The sequence below is a fragment of the Vulpes vulpes genome, chromosome 2 (genome assembly GCF_048418805.1).
Source record: "Vulpes vulpes isolate BD-2025 chromosome 2, VulVul3, whole genome shotgun sequence".
NCBI classification, from domain to species: domain Eukaryota; kingdom Metazoa; phylum Chordata; class Mammalia; order Carnivora; family Canidae; genus Vulpes; species Vulpes vulpes.
In genome coordinates this window covers 51,312,073-51,320,146 of record NC_132781.1, presented here as the reverse complement: position 1 = coordinate 51,320,146, position 8,074 = coordinate 51,312,073, and positions in this window count along the sequence as shown.

The following is an 8,074-nucleotide window of genomic DNA, read 5'->3' as shown; positions in this document are numbered from 1 at the left end:
GGGGTGGGGGGTGGGGGGTTGGAGTAACTGGGTCATAGGCATGAAAAAGGGCACGTGATGTGATGAGCACTGGGTGTTATATAAGATTGATGATTCACTGACTTCTAAAACTAATAATACACTATATGTTAATTAATTGAATTTAAATAAAATAAATTAACTTTTTAAAAAAGAAAAAAAGATTATTTTAGAGAGGTAGGGGAAAGACAGGGGGAGAGGGAGAGAATCTCAAGCAGACCCCCAGATGAGCAGGGAGCCCGATGCAGGACTCCATCCCAGGTCCCTGAGATCATGACCTGAGCTGAAGTTGGATGTTTAACCCACTGAGCCACCCAGGCACTGTGTAGACTGTTGATTCGTGTCCCCATCGATAGACAGTTGGGTAGCTTCCCCCACTTGGTGGTTGTGAATACTTCTGCTGTGAACATGAGTACACATAGCTCTTTGAGTTCCTCCTTTGGATGCTTTCAGGTGCATACGCAGGAGTGGAACGGCTGAGTCTGGGCAGAATGGTTTGTAAAGAACCCTTCCCTGCTTCCCAAAGGAGGACATGTGCATGTCCTTTTTAATCTACAAACCGCTCATCTTGCAGAAATGCATGGACATGCCACCTTCCAAGGACATACTGTCTGAATCGCAAGGGCACTGGGTCTTCCTCCTCCCCAGGCCAGCATCTAGACCGCTTTCTTCAGTGGAGGCGACCTTTCTGCCTGCTCACGGAGTGATAAGAAGCAACAGGAGGAGAAGAATGCTGGTCCTTCAGTCAGCTCTGATGAAATGTAGCCTGAAGGGACGCCTGGGTGGCTCAGAAGTTGAGCGTCTGTCTGCCTTTGGCTCAGAGTGTGATCCCGGGGTCCTGGGATCGAGTCCCACATCAGGCTTTCTGCATGGGGCCTGCTTCTGCCTCTGCCTGTGTCTCTGCCTCTCTCTCTGTCTCTCATGAATAATTAAATATATATTTTTTAAAAGATAGCTTGAAAATTGGTGAAGGCAGCTAATACATGCAAAATAGATGTAAACTGAGTGCAAATTGCAGAAGCCGGAAGCCCCTCTGCTGTGGATTCCACACAGTGTAGCCTGCAGGATGCTCCTAGTGTGGATGAGCCTGGCGAGAAGGCTCTTTCCCAGACAAGTGTGAATTTTTAGTCCTCTGCAAAGCTGTGTGCCTGCTCCCCAAATGTCTTTCCTCCAACTCCCAACCTCCGTGTTCCCTTGAGGCTTCGCTTCCTGGGTCTAGAGGCTACAGCAAGGGCCCCGGGCCCAGGTTGGGCATTGGAGGGAGACAAAGCCTCTCCCTCCCCAGTAGCCTTGGCAAACTCCTCTAGCCAGGCAGCAAGGCGGTCACCTGCTGGGGGTGTTCCTCACTGGGGCTCAATTAGGGAGGTGAGCCCATCCCCCTCCCATGGCTGGGCTAGTGGACACACACACACACACACACACACACACGCATGCACAGACTTGCATTCATGCATCACATGCTTAATGATGCTGGGGAATCTCTGGGGAGTCAGAGTGGGGGACCGCACCCCTGTGCACACTTGGCTATGGTGTCAGCCACACCCAGGCAGTGGTTCTTGGTTTCCCATCATTTGGTGGGTGACTCCAAGTGGCAAGATGCTCTCACAGACTCAGAGAGCCACAGCTTGTGAAGCCCCCGCACCGGTCTGGCCCAGGTCACCGAGCTTTTGGCCCATCCTCCCGTCTGCAGCCTCTGAATGAGCTTCCCGTGAGTAGCCAGGGAACATAAACATGGAAGTCATGGGGAGATGACAGCAGTAACCAAATGTCAGGCATTTCATTAATAATCAACCTGCCATGTAAATGAGCACACCCCACCTGATAGCACTCAGGCTGACATGCCCTGTTTTTCTTCTTTCGTGTCCCTAGCAGCTAAGACTGCTCCTGACCATCTCCTTGGAGAGAAATCGATGAATCCTATCACCAGCTACTAAATATCTCTGCTGAGAAATAATAACTCACAGCTACAAAGAGTTTTCTCATTTATAAATGTTTTTGCCCATATTTGCTCCTTTCCTACCTACAACACCCCCAAGGAAGCATTATCCTCAGCCCCAATTTCGCAGACGTAAAGTGTGAGGCTCAGAGGAGGCTGGTGCCTGGTCGAGGTCCTACAGCTGGAAGGTGTGAAGACCAGGCTGCAACCCCGGGTCTGAATGCCACTACGATGCTTCCATTTCACCCCAGTGACTGGAGAACTAGAATCTTCTCTGATGGTTGCCACCAGGGCATGTTTTATAAGACACAAGTAACAAACCTAGGTTAGAGCCAGTAAAAGAACTGTTACTGTTATCAGGGGCTTTGCAAGAAGACTAGGAGGCCAGGGTCCCAGTCCTGGCTCTGCTTCTTAGGGTTGTCTAGGCTCAGTTTCCCCTTCTGAAGTGTCAGATGGCTGAATGTGGGGATCTGGGGCCCCCTTGCCTCTCCAGTCCCCAGAATGGGGTTTCACATTTGCTGGAGGGGAATTGTTGGAAACTTTCTGAGGAGGGTTCCCATGAGAAGTCACAGCGGGGGTGGATGGAGCAGGTGGGCTTCTCTGTCGCTGTTATCTCCTAAACCTTGGAATGGGGATCCCCATGAGCCCCGCTTAACACCCCTGCCAGGGTTGCTGGGAGGCTCCAGACAGGAACACAGACCCTGGGGCTTCTTACCCATACCCTGTGCCTGAGCAGAGCACCCCTCCTCCCATGCTTCTTTAGGGCAAACTGACCACCTTGGGGAGTGAGTGCACCCCAGAACCCGGCCTCATGGTCTTCCAAGGGGTGTTTCCCATCCTTATCACGAGATTCATGGAGGCAGGATGGAGGAGTTCACAGACTGGGGGAGGCATTGCCTGACTGTGTGGTACACAATAGCAAAGGGTCAGCAAAGATTTGTTTGAGTTGAAAAACATTATAGGCACCTATGCATTTGTGGAGAGGGGAAAGGGAGAAAGGGAGTGGGAGGGAGGGAGGTGAGGGAGGGAGAGGAAGGCGGTAGGAGGGAGGGAGGGGAAGAGAGGGAGGGGAGAAAGAGAGGGAGGGAGGGAGAGGGGAGGAAGGGAAAGGGAGGAGGGAAGGAGGAGAGGGAGAGGGGAAGGAGGGAGGGGGAGAGGGGGTGGGGGAGGGGGGAAAGAAAAATTTAACACACGTGGAGGAGATGAATACTCTTACTTTTTTCTTTCTACACAGATAATATATCACTCTTTTAATTTAAGCAGTAGTAGTTAGATAGGTAGGTGGAAGGATGGATGGATGGACCGGCAGGTTTTAACCAGAAGAAAAGGAGGCAAGAGCCACCTTGTGGCGGTCTGATGAGTTGCTTTCCGTGGAAAAGCAGGGCGCCAGTGTTGGAGTTGCCTCTGGCAGGGCACTGCCACACGCCAGTGCAGGCTGTGTTTGCAAGTGGGGCTCCCGCCCCCTCAACTGCCTGGAGCTCCTGGCAAGGAGCCTGGGCTGGGAAAGAGCTCCAGAATCTCCCCCGAATGACTGAGTCACGGGAAGGCAGAGAGCAGGAGCTTTTCTGGTGGAGGAGGATGGCCCTGGGGCACAGCGGCCCCCTGGGCATCCCCAGCCCCAGAGTAAGGACCACCCAGTCCAGCCTCAAGTTCCAAGGTGGGTGGACTCAGCTCGTGTTTGTTGCATTCCACCTTGTGCAGCCATCCTAAGCCAAGGCCAGAAAGGTGCCCAAGGTCACACAGCTAATGCCAGCTGGTGCTGGGACCACAGCCTGGACCCTCGTGCTGCCTGCCCAGCACAGCACGTTCACCCCCCTCATCTCCCTCACCAAGCCCACCTGCGCCGGCCTGAGGTGTCTGCACAGGGGGTAGGGAGCTCTGCACACTGCCTGCTGCCAGGCCCGAGGGCAGCAGTCACTAATTCAGCCAGCATCCCCGAGGTCGGCGGTCGGCTGTGCCACTGCCTGCTGAGAGGACTCCTACCCACAGGTGGCTGCTGATCCCACAGAGAAGCAGCTCAGGGCCCACTGACAAAGACTCCAAGGGCTGTGGTGGGTGGCCTCAGGGACTGTGGGCATCTAGGAAGGCCTCCTGGAGAAGGTGAGAGCAGAATGAGGCAGCAAAGGAGAAGATGGAAGAGAAGAATGTTCTGGACTTGGGGAACAGGAAGGGCAAAGGAATTTTGTCTCCAGCAGGAAAGGACATAGTGACATTCAGGTGACAATGAGAAGATGCTCAGAAAGTGGAAGGTCAGAGCCACGGCCCAAACACCTTTCTGGCCTCATTCTGCATGGTGACAAGTGCTTTCCTCCCAAATCAGCCCTGCCTCCTCGAGGTTAGGGCAGAAGGGTGGGCCACTCATGGCCAACTCAGAGCCCAAGGCCCTCCCCCGGCCACAGTGATTGGTGCAGGGATGATGGTTTGTGAGTCAGCTCAAGGCCTCCTGTTCAAACTACCCAGGAAGGGGCTTTCTTTTCACCGGTATTTCCAAGATCATAGACTGCAGCTGCCAGTGTTGGTGATCTCAGCCCCAGGGAAGACAGCCAAGCTGAGACATGGAGAAAGAGAGAAGCATGCATGGATTCATGCATTCGTTCATTCACCCTGTGAACACATCCCTAGTGTCTACCATACACTATTGTCAGCCTTGAAGACTCAGCTGTGAGCCAGGCAAATGCCACCCCTGCTCTTGTATGGCCTACATTCCAGGTGGGCAGTCAGGCCAAATAAGAGATCAATAAAAAGGTAATAACAGGGCATTTCCAGATATTTGTGGTTGCCAAGAAGAGCAAAAGGGTAGGATGATGGGGCAGAAAGTGGCTGGGGTGGGAAGGTCCTGCTTTAGTTGATGGCCAAGAAAGTCTCTCCACCAAGATGACATTACAGCTGTGACCCGAATGAGCCAATCATGGGGGAGATCTGGAAGTTAGGCCATCCAAGCAGAAGGGACCAAAAAATGCAAATGTCCTGATGCAGGCATGAATGAGGTCTAAACAATATCGTCCGAGCTTCTGGATCTAGCCACACCTGAAGCTGGACTCTTCAGTGCCATGAACTAATTGTTTGATTGCTGTTATTCAATGAGTATAAACTGGGTTTCTGCAACTTGCATTAGAAAAAGCGCTGTCGGGATCCCTGGGTGGCGCAGCGGTTTGGCGCCTGCCTTTGGCCCAGGGCGTGATCCTGGAGACCCAGGATCGAATCCCACATCGGGCTCCCAGTGCATGGGGCCTGCTTCTCCTTCTGCCTTTGTCTCTGCCTCTTTCTCTCTCTCTCTCTCTCTGTGACTATCATAAATAAAAAAATAAATAAATAATAATAATTAAAAAAAAAAAGAAAAAGCGCTGTCATTTGAAAACAGTCTAACACTGTGAAAAACATTGCTGATCTCTGAAGCTAAAGCTGTGTCCTGTTAGAGGGAAATCTTTGAAGGTTTTTTTTTAAGATTTTATGTATTTATTCATGAGAGACAGAGACAGAGAGAGAGAGAGGCAGAGACATAGACAGAGGGAGAAGCAGGCTCCTTGAAGGGAGCCCAATGCAGGACTCGATCCCAGAACCCTGGGATCAGGCCCTGAGCCGAAGGCAGATGCTCAACCACTGAGCCACCCAGGTGTCCCCATTGAAGGTTTTTATTTTTTATTTTTTTAAAGATTTTATTTATTTATTCATATGAGAGAGAGAGAGAGAGAGAGAGAGAGAGAGGCAGAAACAGGCAGAGGGAGAAGCAGGCTCCATGCAGGGAGCGCGACATGGGACTCAGTCCTGGGTCTCCAGGATCAGGCCCTGGGCTGAAGCTGGAGCTAAACCACTGAGCCATCGGGGCTGCTCACCCCCCCTCCCCAAGGTTTTTAAGTCAGGTTTTTAAATTCCTGCTCCATTCTAGGCTCATCTCTCCCTCCCCTTCTACCCTCTACTGTCCACCGGTACTGAACTTGGCTGCTGTCAGTTCACTGAAGGTCCTGCCTCCAGCTCTTTATTTTTTTATTTTTTTGCCTCCAGCTCTTTAAACCTATTACTCTTTTTAGACATTCTTCCCTACTTTCCTCCTCCTGACTAAGATCAGCCTGGCATCAACCAAGATGTCCCTTCCATTAGCTTCATTAAAGCTCATGACTTTGCATACACGTTTACATCACCGAACTTATGAGTCCAATTTGCAACTTTCAGGATACTCTGTCCCACCTGTGAGACCAGGAAGGCGCTCAGGACGGTCCCGTCTGGCTCCTGTTGAAGACTCCAGCATCTGCTACCTAGCAGGCGCTCAATAAACATGTATTGGTGAAGAGAGTGATAGACGGAATGTTCTTATCCATCAAAATTCACATTGAAGCCCTCACCCCCCTGTGATAGTATTTGGAGGTGAGGTGTTTGGGATGTTAATCAGGTTAGATGAGGTCATGAGGGTCCCCCCCAAACCCTGATGGAATTAGTGTCCTTATAAGGAAAAGGGGAAAAGCCAGAGCTCTCACTCTTTCTCCCTTTCTCTCCCTCCATCCCTCCCTCCCTCTCTCTCTACTTGCCTTTCTCCCAAATGAGGACTCAGCAAGGAGGTGGTTGGCTGCAAATCTGCAAATCGAGATGCTTGTCCTCACCAGAAACAGACTCTGCTTGGCATTTCGGTCTTAGACTTCCTGGTCTCTGCAAAAAATGCATGTTGTTTACATCACCTAGTCTGTGGGGTTGGGTTATGGCAGCCTGAGATGACTAAGACAGGGAGAAAGACAGGGGGCAGAGGGCAGAAGGAAGAGTCTGGAATGTAATAGGTACCAGCAGTAACTGGAATAAATGAACCAGGTAACAGGGCATAGGGATGCTGCAGTGATTTGGGCCCTGGGGGAGGCTGACCAGAGGCTAAACCTCATTTCCAGAGCTGCCTACAACAGGGAGTGGTGTTAGAGGTGACCCAGGGGCTGGGAGGTTTCAGGTCACAAGGGCTCCAGGCTGCAAGGTGTGCCCGGCCAAGTGGGATACGGCTCTCAGAGGATCCCAGGTGGCTGCAGAGAAGGCCCGCTTTCACTTCCAGGCTGGAGGCCTGGCCTAGGAAGGGAGCCCCTGAGTCGGTTACTACAGGGGGAAGATAAATACCCCAAATGGGTTTACAACCCTAGAGTGGCAGCTGCATAATCCCACACGGCAGCTTTATCCCAAACAGCAAAACACTCCGAATGAAGAAAGGGGTCGGTGAGCTGAGCTGTTAAATATGCTCTTAAAAGCCCCAAGGGAGGGCAGCCCGGTGACTCAGCGGTTTGGCGCCAACTTCAGCCCGGGGCGTGAGCTTGGAGACCCCGGATGGAATCCCACATCGGGCTCCCTGCATGGAGCCTGCTTCTCCCTCTGCCTGTGTCTCTGCTTCTCTCTCCGTGTCTCTCATGAATAAATAAATAAAATCTTAAAAAAAAAAAAAAAGCCCCAAGGGAATTTGGGAAGTACTTAAATAAAATAACAGCCGGTGGAAAAAAAAGACCCACTGGACAAGACGAATGTGGATACGCCTGTACCATGGAGCGAGAATGGGAAGAAATGGGAAATTTTCTCAATGTCCTTGGATTGTCTTACATTTTCTGCGTAATGGCAAACAGTTCTAGTTGACTGTTAGCAATGGGGAACATCCAAAGAATAATCCAGATGTTCCCACACTCTCTCTACCGAAGAGGGTGCACGGGCTGAGAGTGACTGTCTCCATCTCTGGGGTAGGGCCTGTAGGTTGGGACCCGGGCCCCCACAGCATCGTAGGTCCCGCTGACCTCCAGGCTGGCCTCGCAGCAGAGAAGCCTCCCCACAAACCGCCTTTCTCCTCATGTTGGGGCTCCAGACCTGCAGTTTAAGTTGGGGCTTTCTGTCGCCAGACTTGTTTTCTTTATGAGGGAAACATAATCTCTCCAGTGCTGGGTCTTGAAGAGCATGCAAATCAGCCTAACAGTGCTCTGTTTTGTGAGTGTTCCTCTTATGCAAATCCTCCTGAAATCAGGCTGGAGGGGCAAAGGAGGGAAAAGTGGGGGATCCGGGAATGGGGCTCCGTGCCAAGGGGGATGTGATGTACAAGGCTAGCTGTGCCAACTGACCCCACAGCCCTGGGCCCCGTCTCCTCTGCGGCCACCAGATGGCGACACACGCAGG